The sequence below is a fragment of the Pleurodeles waltl genome, chromosome 1_1 (genome assembly GCF_031143425.1).
Source record: "Pleurodeles waltl isolate 20211129_DDA chromosome 1_1, aPleWal1.hap1.20221129, whole genome shotgun sequence".
Taxonomy (NCBI): Eukaryota; Metazoa; Chordata; class Amphibia; order Caudata; family Salamandridae; genus Pleurodeles; species Pleurodeles waltl.
In genome coordinates this window covers 252,121,513-252,136,009 of record NC_090436.1, presented here as the reverse complement: position 1 = coordinate 252,136,009, position 14,497 = coordinate 252,121,513, and positions in this window count along the sequence as shown.

The following is a 14,497-nucleotide window of genomic DNA, read 5'->3' as shown; positions in this document are numbered from 1 at the left end:
CATATGCCCTTGAATTGCTGATGAGTAGCGAGTGAGGTGTGTTTGCACAGCCAGGCGCAGGAATCATTGGGAATGGGAAGCTTGGCATGACTTCTTGTTTATTTACACTGGCCTTGATTTTTTTTTGTCAACAAAGCATGACCTGCTTTTTGAATGAGCTCTTGTGCTACAGGTGAAATCTGTTATATATATTTACACTGGGGAATTCAGGACCATGGACGAGCGCCAGCCAGACGATCTGTAAAATATCACTGCACATTTTGGAAGTAGACACTAGGCTAAAATTCCTTTTTCTAATAAGATCATGCTGTCATAGAGTACTGTGAAGTTACAAAATCCTCCCGCTTGCCTCCATCTCAAGATTAAAGAATACTTAACCTCTGTGTAAGGCCATCCACCCCTCTCATTGAGCTTATATAGGAGGGTGCGGCAACATTTGCAAATAGTGAAGATATTTAAAAAAAAAACTTGAAATGCAGCATTCCTTTATATGCAGTTAAGCGCTCTGTCCCTGTTATCTCACCAGGTGCTTGTAATCACGCCCAGCACGTTGGTTGGTTCGTGGTCTTGCCATTTAAAATTTGCTTGATTTGATTAGTGAAAGGCATGCATACGTCATGCCTTTTCTGGTGTTTAGCCCTCCTCGAGTGCACCGCCCAACTACTGAAAACATACGAGGCTCCATGTTTTCCGTATGGTTTCTTGACTACTTTTTCTCTTTGTTTTGTAGACACCGCGATCTTGCTGGGCAGTAGTCGTGCGCTTTGCATGACATATGGGGCTCCATGTTTTCCGGATGGTTTCTGGACTACTTTTTCTCTTTGTTTCGTAGGCAGCGCGATCTTGCTGGGCGGTAGTCGCGCGCTTTGCATGACATTGATCCTGTTACATAGATAATTTCACTTTTGCCGGTTACATAGATAATTGCACTTTTGCCAGTTTGCCGATACGTTTCACTGCAAGCTAAATTCTGTTTCCTTTTGTGTGTTTGCTTCACGCTCATGGCAGCCGTCGGCTTGCTTATGTGAAACTTTTTATCATAATATTCAGTTTATGTGGCAAGAAAAGTCCGGCTAGGAGTTTACAATGCTAATAGCTCTAACTCGAGCAAACACGACACCCAATGCATTGCAAATGCTTGTTAAAAGTTGTGTTTCATAAATTATCATTACTACCTGAAAAGCAAATTCATAATTTGATGAAATAACCATATAAAGTGATAAATTTTCAAAACAATGTTTAGAACAACATTTTAACTAACTTGGATAAATTAAATGACAAGCCGCTGATGTAGAATATTTTGTACTTTTTTAGGATTCGCCTTCACAGCACTTGTGAAATCTATTGAATTTAATATAAATCTTAAAATGGTATTTGATCCTGTCCTTGTTTTTCATTGGTTTCCAGGCATGCCACTTACTTTTCCTCCTTTTCTATTGCCTGTAGCACAGTATTTCCTTTTGTATTACTCTGTACTTCTCTTATCAGTCTCTTGAGGCCAAAGCACTCCTTTTCATCCACGTTGGTGGGTGGAAATCTTTATTTTGTTTCGTCTGCACCATGATTTTTGTTTAGGTTTATCTCATCTCTCCCTGCCTGCACACATTTGAAGCATGCTTGTCTGCATGTTTTTCATGGCGCCCGCTCCAGTATGTGAAGCCCCTCCATTTTCACACTAAACAAGACAAATGTATAGTGCTGAAGTGCACGCAGAGGTCTTCCTCCCGCCTCGGATTCAGAAACCTCACACTCTCTGGTGAGACACCAAAAATCCTGCATCTTTATCTGCATTTGGAATGCTTGAGTTTTCACCACCTTGCACTAGTTCTGTTTCAGCCACCTGTTCCGTCCTCACAACTTGGTCAATTTGAACCCCCTTCACTTTTTGCATTCACTACTAGGGGACCAGACTCTGGGGGTCATTACAACCCTGGCGGACGGTGTTAAAGGTGTCAATATACTGCAAACAGGCTGGCGGACAAAAAAGGGGAATCATGACTGTGGCGGAAACCGCCAATATAGCCAGCCACTTTAACACTCCGACCGCCACGGCGGGACAGACAAGCAGTGCGGCGGTCACCGCCAACAGACAGGCGGCAGACAATGTACCGCCCACAGTATCACAACCCGCCAATCTGCCACCGTTTCCAGGGCGGATTCACCGTGGATAAAAACACGGCGGAAACAGTTTTTGCAATGGGAAAACGCTCACCTTCTACACATCCCACGAGGAAGGAGGACACCATGGAGCCGGAATTACAAATCCTACCTGCCCTTGTCTTCCTGCTCATTTACGAACACCAGCAACGGCGGCGGCGAAGACAACTGTGAGTACTGCACCTACGACATAGGGGACGGGGGAGGCAAAAGTCAGGGGGGGACACACGCAACACCCCCACCCCCACCCTCACCCTCGCACATTACAGCACACACACCAATGCATTTAAAAACATCACAGTAACAACCCACAACCCCCCGGAAGAATGCAAAGACCAAAGGAAATCAGTTCAAAAATTGTAATGTATCAAAATACAGTTACCAAATATATACAGATATATATATACACATTCAAAAGTATATACATTATGAGAAGTAGTGCAGGTATGCACATATCAATGTCCGTGGTGCACCACTGGTCCAAAATGCATGGGCGAGGCCCACAATAGATACCTGTCCACAAACGGAGAGAACACTGCTGGGGCATCAGATAGAAATACAACAGGCACCTCAGGGGGAAGGGGGGGGCACCTCAGCCGGATTACAGCACCACGCCAGATCCACGACGGGGCTCCATGCCCATTGATGTATCCTGGGGAGTGCAAAGCCACAGTCTCTCAAGTCTCTACAGTGGGTGGCTTGCCCACTGTTCCATCCTGGGGAGTGCAAAGCCACAGTCTCTCAAGTCTCTACAGTGGGTGGGTTGCCCACTGTTCCATCCTGGGGAGTGCAAAGCCACAGTCTCTCAAGTCTCTACAGTGGGTGGGTTGCCCACTGTTCCGTCCTGGGGAGTGCAAAGCCACAGTCTCTCAAGTCTTTACAGTGGGTGGTTTGCCCACTGTTCAATCCTGGGGAGTGCAAAGCCACAGTCTCTCAAGTCTCTACAGTGGGTGGGATGCCCACTGTTCCATCCTGGGGAGTGCAAAGCCACAGTCTCTCAAGTCTCTACAGTGGGTGGGTTGCCCACTGTTCCATCCTGGGGAGTGCAAAGCCACAGTCTCTCAAGTGGATAACAGTCTCCACTGGTTCTGGAGGGGGAATGGTGCCCACACTGCATTAGGCTCCTTGTGACGGTTCCTGTTCCGTCACAGTCCCAGCTGTACATGGGATAACGATGCTTGATGTGGCGGTGTTTCCTTGTTCAGCGGTGCTTTGCCATGGCGGTCTCTGCCCTGTTCTGCGGATCTCTGCCCTGTTCAGCGGTGCTTTGTCCTGTACCGCTGTCTTCACCATGGCGGTAATTCCCTTGTTCAGCTGTGCTTTGCCATGGCGGTCTCTGCCCTGTTCAGCGGTTCTCTGCCCTGTTCAGCGGTGCTTTGCCCTGTTCAGCGGTCTTCACCATGGCAGTGATTCCCTTGTTCAGCGGTGCTTTGCCATGGCGGTCTCTGCCCTGTACAGCGGTTCTCTGCCCTGTTCAGCGGTGTTTTGCCCTGTTCAGCGGTCTTCACCATGGCGTTGATTCCCTTGTTCAGCGGTGCTTTGCCATGGTGGTCTCTGACCTGTTCAGTGATTCTCTGCCCTGTTCAGCGGTGCTTTGCCCTGTTCAGCGGTCTTCACCATGGCGGTGATTTCCTTGTTCAGCGGTGCTTTGCCATGGCGGTCTCTGACCTGTTCAGCGGTTCTCTGCCCTGTTTAGCGGTGCTTTGCCCTGTTCAGCGGTCTTCACCATGGCGATGATTCCGTTGTTCAGCGGTGCTTTGCCATGGCGGTCTCTGACCTGTTGAGCAGTTCTCTGCCCTTTTAAGCGGTGCTTTGCCCTGTTCAGCGGTCTTCACCATGGCGGTGATTTCCTTGTTCAGCGGTGCTTTGCCATGGCGGTCTCTGACCTGTTCAGCGGTTCTCTGCCCTGTTCAGCAGTGCTTTGCCCTGTTCAGCGGTCTTCACCATGGCGGTGATTCCCTTGTTCAGCTGTGCTTTGTCATGGCGGTCTCTGACGTGTGCATTGGTGTGTGGCATGACGGTCCCTCATTGCCCAGCGGGGCTGTGGCAGCCGGGGCCCTGCTGGGCACTGACTCCGGCGGTGGTCTCCTGACCAGTGAAGATGCTCCTGCCCTCCTGGGCAATGACTCCGGCGGTGGTCTCCTGACCAGTGACGACGGTGCTGGCGGTGGCGTCCCGGCTGCCGGGGAGGATGGCGCCCTTCTCCGCCGTGCTGCTCTCACCAGACTGTGCAGACTTCTTCTGGCACTTCACCACCTTTGGAGGAGTCACAGCTGACTCTGCAATCCCCCTGGGACCCTTGTGAGCAGTTTTGCCGCCAGGAGTCTTCACCCTGTCCCGTCGGCCACTTTCCAACTTGAGATGCTTTACAGGGGGTGGACTGGCAGTGCTTTGGCTCAGTGTCACACTGCCTGCCCTGGTGGCCGGTGCACTCCACACACCTGTAACACGCACCACTGGTACTGGAGTCTTTTTGGCTGAGGCGCTACTACAGGACTTATGAATTGGAGGGGTGGGGATGGGGGCAAAGAGGTCAACGTTGCTGAGGGAGACTTTCTGAGTTTCTGACGAACACTGAGATGGGTAGCTGGAGGGGGTCTGGGAGTGGAGGAAGAGGAGGTGGTTGTAGGAGGTGTCACTTTAGGTGTTTTGGGTGCAGGTGCAGGTACTGGAGGCTGTCGTGAGGTGGATGGATGTTGGGTGTGTGGGTGCCCGCGTTTGTGTACTTTGGGAGGGGGCGTCACAGACACACTGGGAGAGGACACAGGGGACGTGTAAATGGGAGTGGGGGTGGTGAGTGCAGGTGAGCGGGGTGTGGTGCTGGGTGTTCTGGTGCGAGTCCTAGTCCCTGTAGATGTAGTGCATGCAGGCGAGAGTGTAGAGGACACTGGGAGGGAGGAGGGAGACGACGAGGAGGGGGACACAGTGGAGGTAGTGGATGTTGGTGTGTCTGTATGTGTGTGATGCTTGTGTGAGGGCCTGTGGGATGTGTGGTGCCTATGTTTGCTTGAGCTACTTTTGTGTTTTGAGGTGTATGCATGCTTGTCTCATGGTGTGCTTGGGATGGGCTGGGGTACAGGGGATTGGGTCTGGGTGGAGGAAGTTGGAGGGGGGAGGCTAGAGACAGGGACAATGGCTGCAATCAGTGCTGAGGCCAGAGATTGCAGGGTTCGATGAAGGGCAGCCTGACCAGAATGAATGCCCTCCAGGAATACATTACCATGTTGCAACTCCCTTACTACACCCTGGATGGCATTCACAATGGTAGACTGCCCAACAGTGACTGACCTGAGGAGGTCAATGGCCTCCTCACTGAGGGCAGCAGGGGTGACAGGGGCAGGGCCTGAGGTGCCTGGGGCGAAGGTGATGCCCACCCTCCTCAGTGAGCGGGCACGGGGCGAACGCTGAGGGGCTGCTGGGAGGGCGGTGCTGTTAGGGGAGGTGGCGGCTGTACCTGTAGTGTGGGGCACAGATGGTGCCGCCACCACAAGGGAGCTCCCATTGGCGGACGAGTCCGTGTCGCTGGTTGGTGATCCGGTGACCGACGTGTAGCTCCCCTCGCCCTCCGTCCCACTGGTGCATTCTGAGTCCGTGGTGTGGCCCTCCATGGCCATGTGGGATGCAGCTCCCTCGTGCTCCGGTGCCACTGTACCTCCGCCTGATGATGCTGATGCACAAAAGAACAGGGAGAGCAGAAAAAGGGGGGGGGGGGGGGTGACAGAAGAGAGACAGGTTGAGTGCATGGCTTACCGCTACCGTTGGCGGACAATACAGACACAGCAGCCCCCCTACACTACGCCGTGCTCTTGGCCTCCACAGATGCAACTCCTGGGATATGGCCTACATCGCTATGGTGGACATCTGCACACATGGATGCCACAGGTGCATGTATACCTGTACTTGACACTCTACTGCGGTAGGTTGGAGTGGCACATGGCCTGCATTACGGAGGGGCCTAGCCTATGGAAGTCGCCCTGGCCTAGGGAAACCCACAGTCCTCCTCCCACACCCAGACCACTCAACTGCGCGCAAAGTCCTCAGAATGAGGGTGTACTCACCCCCTTGTGTCTGCTGTGATGCCCTCAAGCGCCCATCCAACTCAAGGTAGGCCACCGCCAGGATCCGGAACATCAGGGGGGTCATGGGGCGACGGGCACCCCTCCCACGTTGGGAGGCCATCCCCAGCTGAGCCTCCGCCGTCTTCTTGCTCCAGCGGCGAATGTCCTCCCATCTTTTCCGGCAGTGGGTGCCCCGTCTCTGGTGGACCCCCAGGGTCCAGACGTCCTTGGCGATGGCACGCCAAATGTCCTTCTTCTTGTGGGCGCTGACCTACATGACATGCACAGGGGAAGAAGAGAAGTCATTAGCAAGAGCATCGTCGAAGTGAGTGGCCCACATCCCTGCCCTTGCCATGTGGCACATGCATTCACAGTCCTTCATGTTCACTGTACTCTGCCCCCTTCCCTCTTACAACCAGCCCTCTCCACCCAGGTATAGCCCATACAATGTGCTCCCTGTGTACTTACCTGTTGGTCTGGAGGACCGTAGAGTAGCGTGTACTCGGGGAGGACCCCGTCCACGAGCTTCTCCAACTCCTGAGCAGTGAAGGCAGGGGCCCTTCCCCCAGACGCAGCAGCCATTGTCTCTTCCAGACCGAGGTCACAGCAGCACTTGCAGTGTAGGTCCTCTCCTGTCGAAGATCAGGTATCAAGTGATTGAACAGCTTGAAAATGGCGGTCACGTCCGCGGCGGTGACGTCCGCAGCGGTGTGTCTCATCACCGCCGGCGCACTTCATCATTGGCTCCTGGGACCCATAGGGTCCAATGTTAACCAATGCAGCATTGCGCTGCGGTCTTCGACCGCCTACCGCAACGGTTTACAATGCCAGCGCAGTTACCTCACATCCCATTGTCCCACTTTAGAGGTCAGGCAGCCACCATTTCAGGGGCCCACATGGCTTCATTTACAACTGCGTCACACATACCTAGGCCTACACTCGACACACATGCAGGAAGATTTTTGTCTTTAGTGTAGTGTTCTGTGTATCTGTGGGTACATACCTGGGATTTTGTTGACTCTGTGGTCGCTGTTGTCCTTCCTAGGCACCGTCAGCTGGGACATTTGAGAAGATGGCGGAATCCTCCGGTGTACCGACCGCTGGTGGACCTGTTGACAATGGAGGAGCGACATTTACTCATCACCTACAGGTTTGACCGTGCCACTATCCAGGAACTATGTACCCAGTTGGAGCCAGACCTGATGTCAGCAATCCGCCATCCCACAGGAATCCCCCCTGACATGCAGGTGCTGTCAGTGCTCCATTTCCTTGCAAGTGGATCTTTTCAGACAACAGTGGCCATGGCATCAGGGATGTCCCAGCCTATGTTTTCAAACATGTTGTCCAGAGTGTTGTCTGCCCTGCTGAAACACGTAAGGAGCTACATCGTTTTCCCTCAGGTGGAGGATTTGGCTACAGTGAAAGGTGACCTCTATGCCCTTGGACATATCCTCAACATCATAGGTGCTATTGATGGCACCCATGTAGCTTTGGTCCCCCCCCACAGGAGTGAACAGGTGTACAGGAACAGGAAGAGTTATCATTCGATGAATGTACAGATGGTATGTTTGGCAGACCAGTACATCTCTCAGGTAAATGCTATGTTCCCTGGCTCAGTGCATGACGCCTACATCCTGCGCAATAGCAGCATCCCTTACATGATGGGTCAACTCCAGAGGCACCGGGTGTGGCTATTGGGGGACTCTGGTTACCCCAACCTGTCCTGGCTATTGACCCCAGTGAGGAATCCCAGGACCAGGGCAAAGGAACGCTACAATGAGGCTCATGGGCGGACTAGGAGGGTGACTAGAAGGCCAGGTTCATGTGTCTGCATATGACAGGTGGTTCCCTATTCTACTCACCAAAGAAGGTGTGCCAGATCATCATCGCCTGCTCGATGCTTCACAATCTTGCTTTGCGATGCCAGGTGCCTTTTCTGCAGGAGGATGGTCCAGATGGCGGTGTTGTGGCAGCTGTGGAGCCTGTGGACAGTGATGAGGAGGACGCTGAGGAAGAAGACATAGACAACAGGGAGTCAGTCATACAGCAATATTTCCAGTGACACACAGGTGAGAACAGTTTTCTTTTTACCATTAAATTCACTTTCACACTTCTACCTCTATCCTGTCTGTCATTTCATAGCAGTATTTGGTCACTGAGTTTTACCTTTCCATTACGGTTTCACAGGTGTGGTTAGCAACGTGTGTCATCTGCTTGCATCCTTCAAGGACTTGTGATGTGTGACATAGGTATGTTGGCTTTACAATTGGAAACGCATGTTGACACTGACATTGATTATACATATTTACCAAATCACAGACTGACTCCTGATTGTTTTGTGGTTCAAGGGTGTTTATTTAAGTGCTCAAAAATGGAGGGGGGTAGTAATATGGTGATGGGGGACGGTGGAGGAATGTCCATGGCAGAGTCCAGTCCATTGTCACACAGGTGCACTGCCCATATGGGCATAGGTAGTGGAGCTGGGGCAGTTCCAATCTGGACAGGGTAACAAAGTGAGACAGTGGGAGGACAATCAGAGTGGTCTCATTTCCTGGCGGGGGTCTTGCCATCTTGCTCTGTCCTGTTCCTGGATCTCAGGGACCGCTTGCGCAGTGGTTGTCCGTCTGCAGGGGGTGGGGTGCTGGTGTGGTGGTCCTGTGGCGGGGCATTCTGTCCACTAGCGCCGGCAGAGGTGTTGGGCAGTTCATCGTCCATGCTAGTGTCAGGGGCCCCTTGGAGTGCCACGGTATCCCTCATGGTTTTTTGTATGTCCTTCAGCACCCCTACGATGGTGCCCAGGGCGGAGCTGATGGCTCTGAGCTCCTCCCTGAACCCCAAATACTGTTCCTCCTGCAGGCGCTGGGTCTCCTGAAACTTGGCCAGGACCGTTGCCATCGTCTCCTGGGAGTGGTGGTATGCTCCCATGATGGAGGAGAGGGCCTCGTGGAGGGTGGGTTCCCATGGCCTGTCCGCACCCGTTGCACAGCAGCCCTCCCAGTTCCCCTGTGTTCCTGTGCCTCCGTCCCCTGGACCGTGTGCCCACTACCACTGCCCCCAGGTCCCTGTTGTTGTTGGGGTGGTGGGTTATCCTGGGTTCCCTGTAGTGGTGGACACACCGCTGATTGACGTGTCCTGGGGACGGAGGTATGGGCCCCCTGGGTGGGTGCTGTGCTGGTGTTACCAGAGGGTGGAAGGTCAGTGTTGGGCTGTGCCTGTGCAAGGGGAACCGACTGTCCCAAGGCCCACGATGGTCCGGGCTGGTCATCAGGATCCAGTAGGGCAGAGCTGCTGTCGTCACTGTGGGCCTCTTCTGTGGGTGGAGTGGAGTTGTCTGGACCCTCCGGTGTGGTGACGTTCCGTAGTGGTCCTGCAGGGATATAAGAGCATGATTATTGCATGTGTGTGTGTAATGGGTGGGTGTTTGTGTACCCCAATGCAAGCATTCTTGTGTGTGGGTTTGTGTGATGATGGTTAGGGGGTTGTTATGGGTATGTGCAGTGAGCATGCTTTGGTGAGGGGTGACCATGCTTTGTTTTTGCATGCGGGGCTTGGTGTTGGGATGGGTGGTTTGTGTTATGAGTACATTAGTGAGGAGTTGGAGTGATAGGGGAGGGGGTGAGGGTGGGGGTGTGTGATGGCATACAGGTAGGGTGGGGGATATGATAGTTGAGATTTAACTTACCAGTGTCCATTCCTCCACCGACTCCTCCGAGGCCCTCTGGATGCATGATGGTCAAGACTTGCTCCTCCCATGTTGTTAGTTGTGGGGGAGGAGGTGGGGGTCCGCCGCCAGTCCGCTGTACCGGGATGTTGTGCCTGGAGACCACTGAACGCACCTTCCCCCGTAGGTCGTTCCACCTCTTCCTGATGTCCTCCTGATTTCTTGGATGCTGTCCCACAGCGTTGACCCTGTCCACGATTCTTTGCCATAGCTCCATCTTCCTGGCTATGGTTGTGTGCTGCACCTGTGAGCTAAATAGCTGTGGCTCTACCCGTAGGATTTCCTCCACCATGACCCTAAGCTCCTCCTCGGAAAACCGGGGGTGTCTTTGGCGTGACATGGGGTGGTGTGGGTGATGTGTGGGGTGGTGTAAGTGTTGATGTGTGTGTTGATGTGTAGTGGTGTGTGGTGTTTTGTGAGTGTAATGTTGTATGGGTGATGGTGTTGTGTGCCTCTGTGTGGTGGGGTTCTCAGTTGCTGTGCTCTCTGTCTATCTGGCCTTCGTCCGTGAATTGTGGTCGTAGGGGTTTGTGGGTGATGTGGGTGTGTGTTTTATATTGAATTGGGTGTGTGGGAGTGGTGTTTGTATGTGTATCAGGTGTGTGTATTTGGAATTGTCCAATGTGGCGGTGTTTTGGAGATGTGTGTGTATTTTGAGCTCGGCGGTGAGTACCACCAATGGAATACCGCGGTTGAAAGACCGCCGCGTGGATTGGTGGGTCGTGATAGCATGGGCGTGTTTCTGTTGGCGTGACAGTGGAGGTGTTGTTTTCACCAGTTTATCACTGACCTTTGGTGTGGCGGTCTTGTGTGGGTGTCTGAATTTCGGCGGATTCCGAGATGTGGGTCATAATAGCTGTGGCGGAATTCCGCGGAAGCGGCGGTGTTTTGGCGGTAAGCGCCTTTTACCGCCAATGTGGTAATGAGGGCCTCTGTGTCTTCACAAGGACATTGAATTTAACATGTGTGGTTTTCATGAATCGAGTTCATAAGACCATAACACTTCACAGTTGTAGTTATCACTAAGATGATTTGATAGGGTCCTTTCCACCTTGGTTCTAGGCAAGTCCTCCTCACATGTTTTTTGACAAGCACCCATTCACCAGCCTTCAAGGTGTGACGCTGCTCTTGAGCCGTTTGAATCGTTGCTGCTTCAGCCTGATGAGATAAAGAGTGAATCACGTCAGACAGACCTTTGCAATAATCCAGGAGTAAGTCATCTGTTATGCTCACAAGTGCATTGGCAGGTACTGCTGGCAACCTCATTGCACACCCCGTAAGGATTGCATGCAGCAACAATCCTGTTTTCCATCAGGCCACTTTAATGTTGTTGAGGCACAAACCTTTGGCAATCGACCTTTCAGTCTTCCATTCATTTGTTCCACCAATCCAGATGCCTCTGGTCTGTAACTGCAGTGCAATTGTTTCTCAATGTTCAGTGCTGCAGACAGCAATTTTATGATCTTGTTATTAAAATTAGTTCTTCGACCTGATTCCAAATAAGTCAGGAAACCAAATCTAGGTATCAGTTCTCTGAGCAGCAGCTTGGCTACATTAAGACTGATATTCCTGTGAGTTGGATATGCCTATATCCAATGTGCAAAACATATATGATTCCCAGCACATACTTCAATCCATTACAGTCAGGCATTTCAATGAAATCAAGTTGCATTCTGTTAAATGGACGTCCCAATCTGCTTATATGACTCAAATTAACCACAGTGCATTTTCCTACATTCATTTGTTGACATGTAACACATCTGTGACATACTGCTTCTGCAATTAACCTAAATCTTGGGTTGTACCATGACTGTTTAAATGTGCGAATCACTGCATCGCTACTGAAATGAGCTTGACCATGGCAAGACCTAGCCATAGAGGTAAACAAAAAATCTGGCAACACTACCTTCCTCTCATTTAAAATCCAGACATCATCTTTGTCTCTTTGTACACAACCTGCTTGTTAGACTTGACAGCCTTAGGGTGGTCACCCCTAACTTTTTACCTGCCTCCCTCCACTTTGGAGATACTGTTTTTGCTGGGTTTTAGACTCTGTGCACTTTACCACTGCTAGCCAGTGCTAAAGTGTATATGCTCTCTCCCTTTAAACATGGTAACATTGGATTTATCATTTTATTGCTTTTACAGTAATATTTAAACTTTAAGACACTTGATATCACTTTTAGTGATATCCAGACATTTGCTTATTTCATCTTTAATCATTTTGACCTGCATTTATCCAGATAAATATTATATATTTTTCTAAACACTGTGTGGTGTTATATTGTGGTATTGTATGATTTATTGCACACATTCTTTACACATTGCCTTCTAAGTTAAGCCTGACTCTTCAGTGCCAAACTACCAGAGGGTGAGCACAGGATAATTTGGATTGTGTGTGACTTACCATGACTAAAGTGAGGGTCCTTGCTTGGACAGGGGGTAACCTGACTGCCAACCAAAGACCCCATTTCTAACACTGCTCTATTCAAGCTCCTGCACTATTCCTCTGTTGCCTCTTCCTGCAATCTCTTAATTTCATCCCAGGTATCAGCCACTGACATTTGGAAACTTTGATCTGTCTCACCAATATCACTTCCACCACCCCACTCGTCAACAAAGGTGATGCAAAGGAGCACACAATATCTTGCAATTTGTTCAGGATGGGCATTGCCAACCGAGATATAATCATTTGATCTCTGATGTGCAGTACACTTTACAACCACAATTTTCTCAGGTAATTGCAGTGTGTTAGACCTGACAGCCTTAGGGTGGTCCCCCCTAACTTTTTGCCTGCCTCCCTCCACTTTTTAGAGACAGTTTTTGCTGGTTTTAAGACTCTGCGCACTTTACCACTGCTAACTAGTGCTAAAGTGCATATGCTCTCTCCCTTTAAACATGGTAACATTGGATCATACCCAGTTGGATTATTTAATCTATTTACAAATCCCTAGTAAAGTGCACTATGTGTGCCCAGGGCTTGTAGATTAAATGCTACTAGTGGGCCTGCAGCACTGATTGTGCCACCCACTTAAGTAGCTCCTTAACCCTGTTTCAGACCTGCCATTGCAAGGCCTGTGTGTGTAATTTCACTGCCTATTCGACTTGGCATTTAAAAGTACTTGCCAAGCCTACAACACCCCTTTTTCTACATATAAGTCACCCCTAAGGTATGCCCTAGGTAACCCAAAGGGCAGGGTGCTGTATAGGCAAAAGGCAGGACATGTACCTGTGTAGTTTACATGTCCTGGTAGTGTAAAACTCCAAAATTTGTTTTTACACTGCTGTGAGGCCTGCTCCCTTCATAGGCTAATATTGGGGCTGCTCTCATACATTGTTTGAGTGGTAGCTACTGATCTGAAAGGTGTAGGAAGGTCATATTTAGTATGGCCTGAATGGTGATACAAAATCCTGCTGACTAGCGAAGTTGGATTTAATATTACTATTTTAGAAATGGCACTTTTAGAAAGTGAGCATTTCTCTGCACTTAAATCCTTCTCAACCTTACAATCCACGTCTGCCTGGATTTAGTTGACAGCTCCCTTGTGCATTCACTCAGACACACCTCAAACACAGGATACTCAGCCTCACTTGCATATATCTGCATTTTGTATCGGTCTTCCTGGGCTGGGAGGGTGGAGGGCCTGACACTTGCATGTCAAAAGACAGTAGCCTGCCCTCACACAAAAGACTGCCACACACCCTACTGGGACCCTGGCAGACAGGATTGAACTGAAAGGGGACCTAGTGCACTTCTAAGCCACTCGTTGAAGTTTCCCCCACTTCAAAGGCACATTTGGGTATTTGAACAGGGCCTCTGCCCCTACCAACTCAGACACTTCCTGGAGAAGAGAACCTGAACCAGAACTTGCATCCTGTCAAGAAGAACTGCCTAGCTTCCCCAAAGGACTCACCTGTCTGCTTGTTGTGAAGGACTGCCGACTTGCTGTTTCCCTGCTGCCTTGCTGCTCTCTGGCTGTTCTGAGAAGTGCTCTCCAAGGGATTGGATAGAGCTTGCCTCCTGTTCCCCGAAGTCTCAGGACCAAAAAGACTTCATCTCAACAAGAAGGACTTCTTGTCCTTCAACGCACAGCCTGCCAGAAATGATGCACAGCCTGCACCGCAGTGAAAAATTCACTGCACGCCGAACCGGAACGACGCAGCCCGACTTCGCATTGAGATCAACACAGCGTCAGCATACTGACCGGAAATTCGACACACGGCCGACTGGATCGACACACAGCCAAGCCTGAACGACGCAGCCTGTCTTCCAGAGAGGAATCAACGCAGCGCCTGCAGTGCGGTATACATTTTGACGCAACGCCCACCGAATCAACGCAGCTCCTGTGACTTCGTCCTGCCAGCGCAGGAAATCCATGCATCGTCCCCGGGGCATCTGAAAACCCCGCAACCTGAATAGGATCCACAACCGAGCGCTGGAAATCGACGCACAGCCGTCCCTGCCTGAAAACTAAACAACGCATCACCATGTGAGGCCCGAGAAATCGACGCACACCCCTTTGTTTCCACGCATCTCCTCTTCAGTTCTTTGCAGAGATTC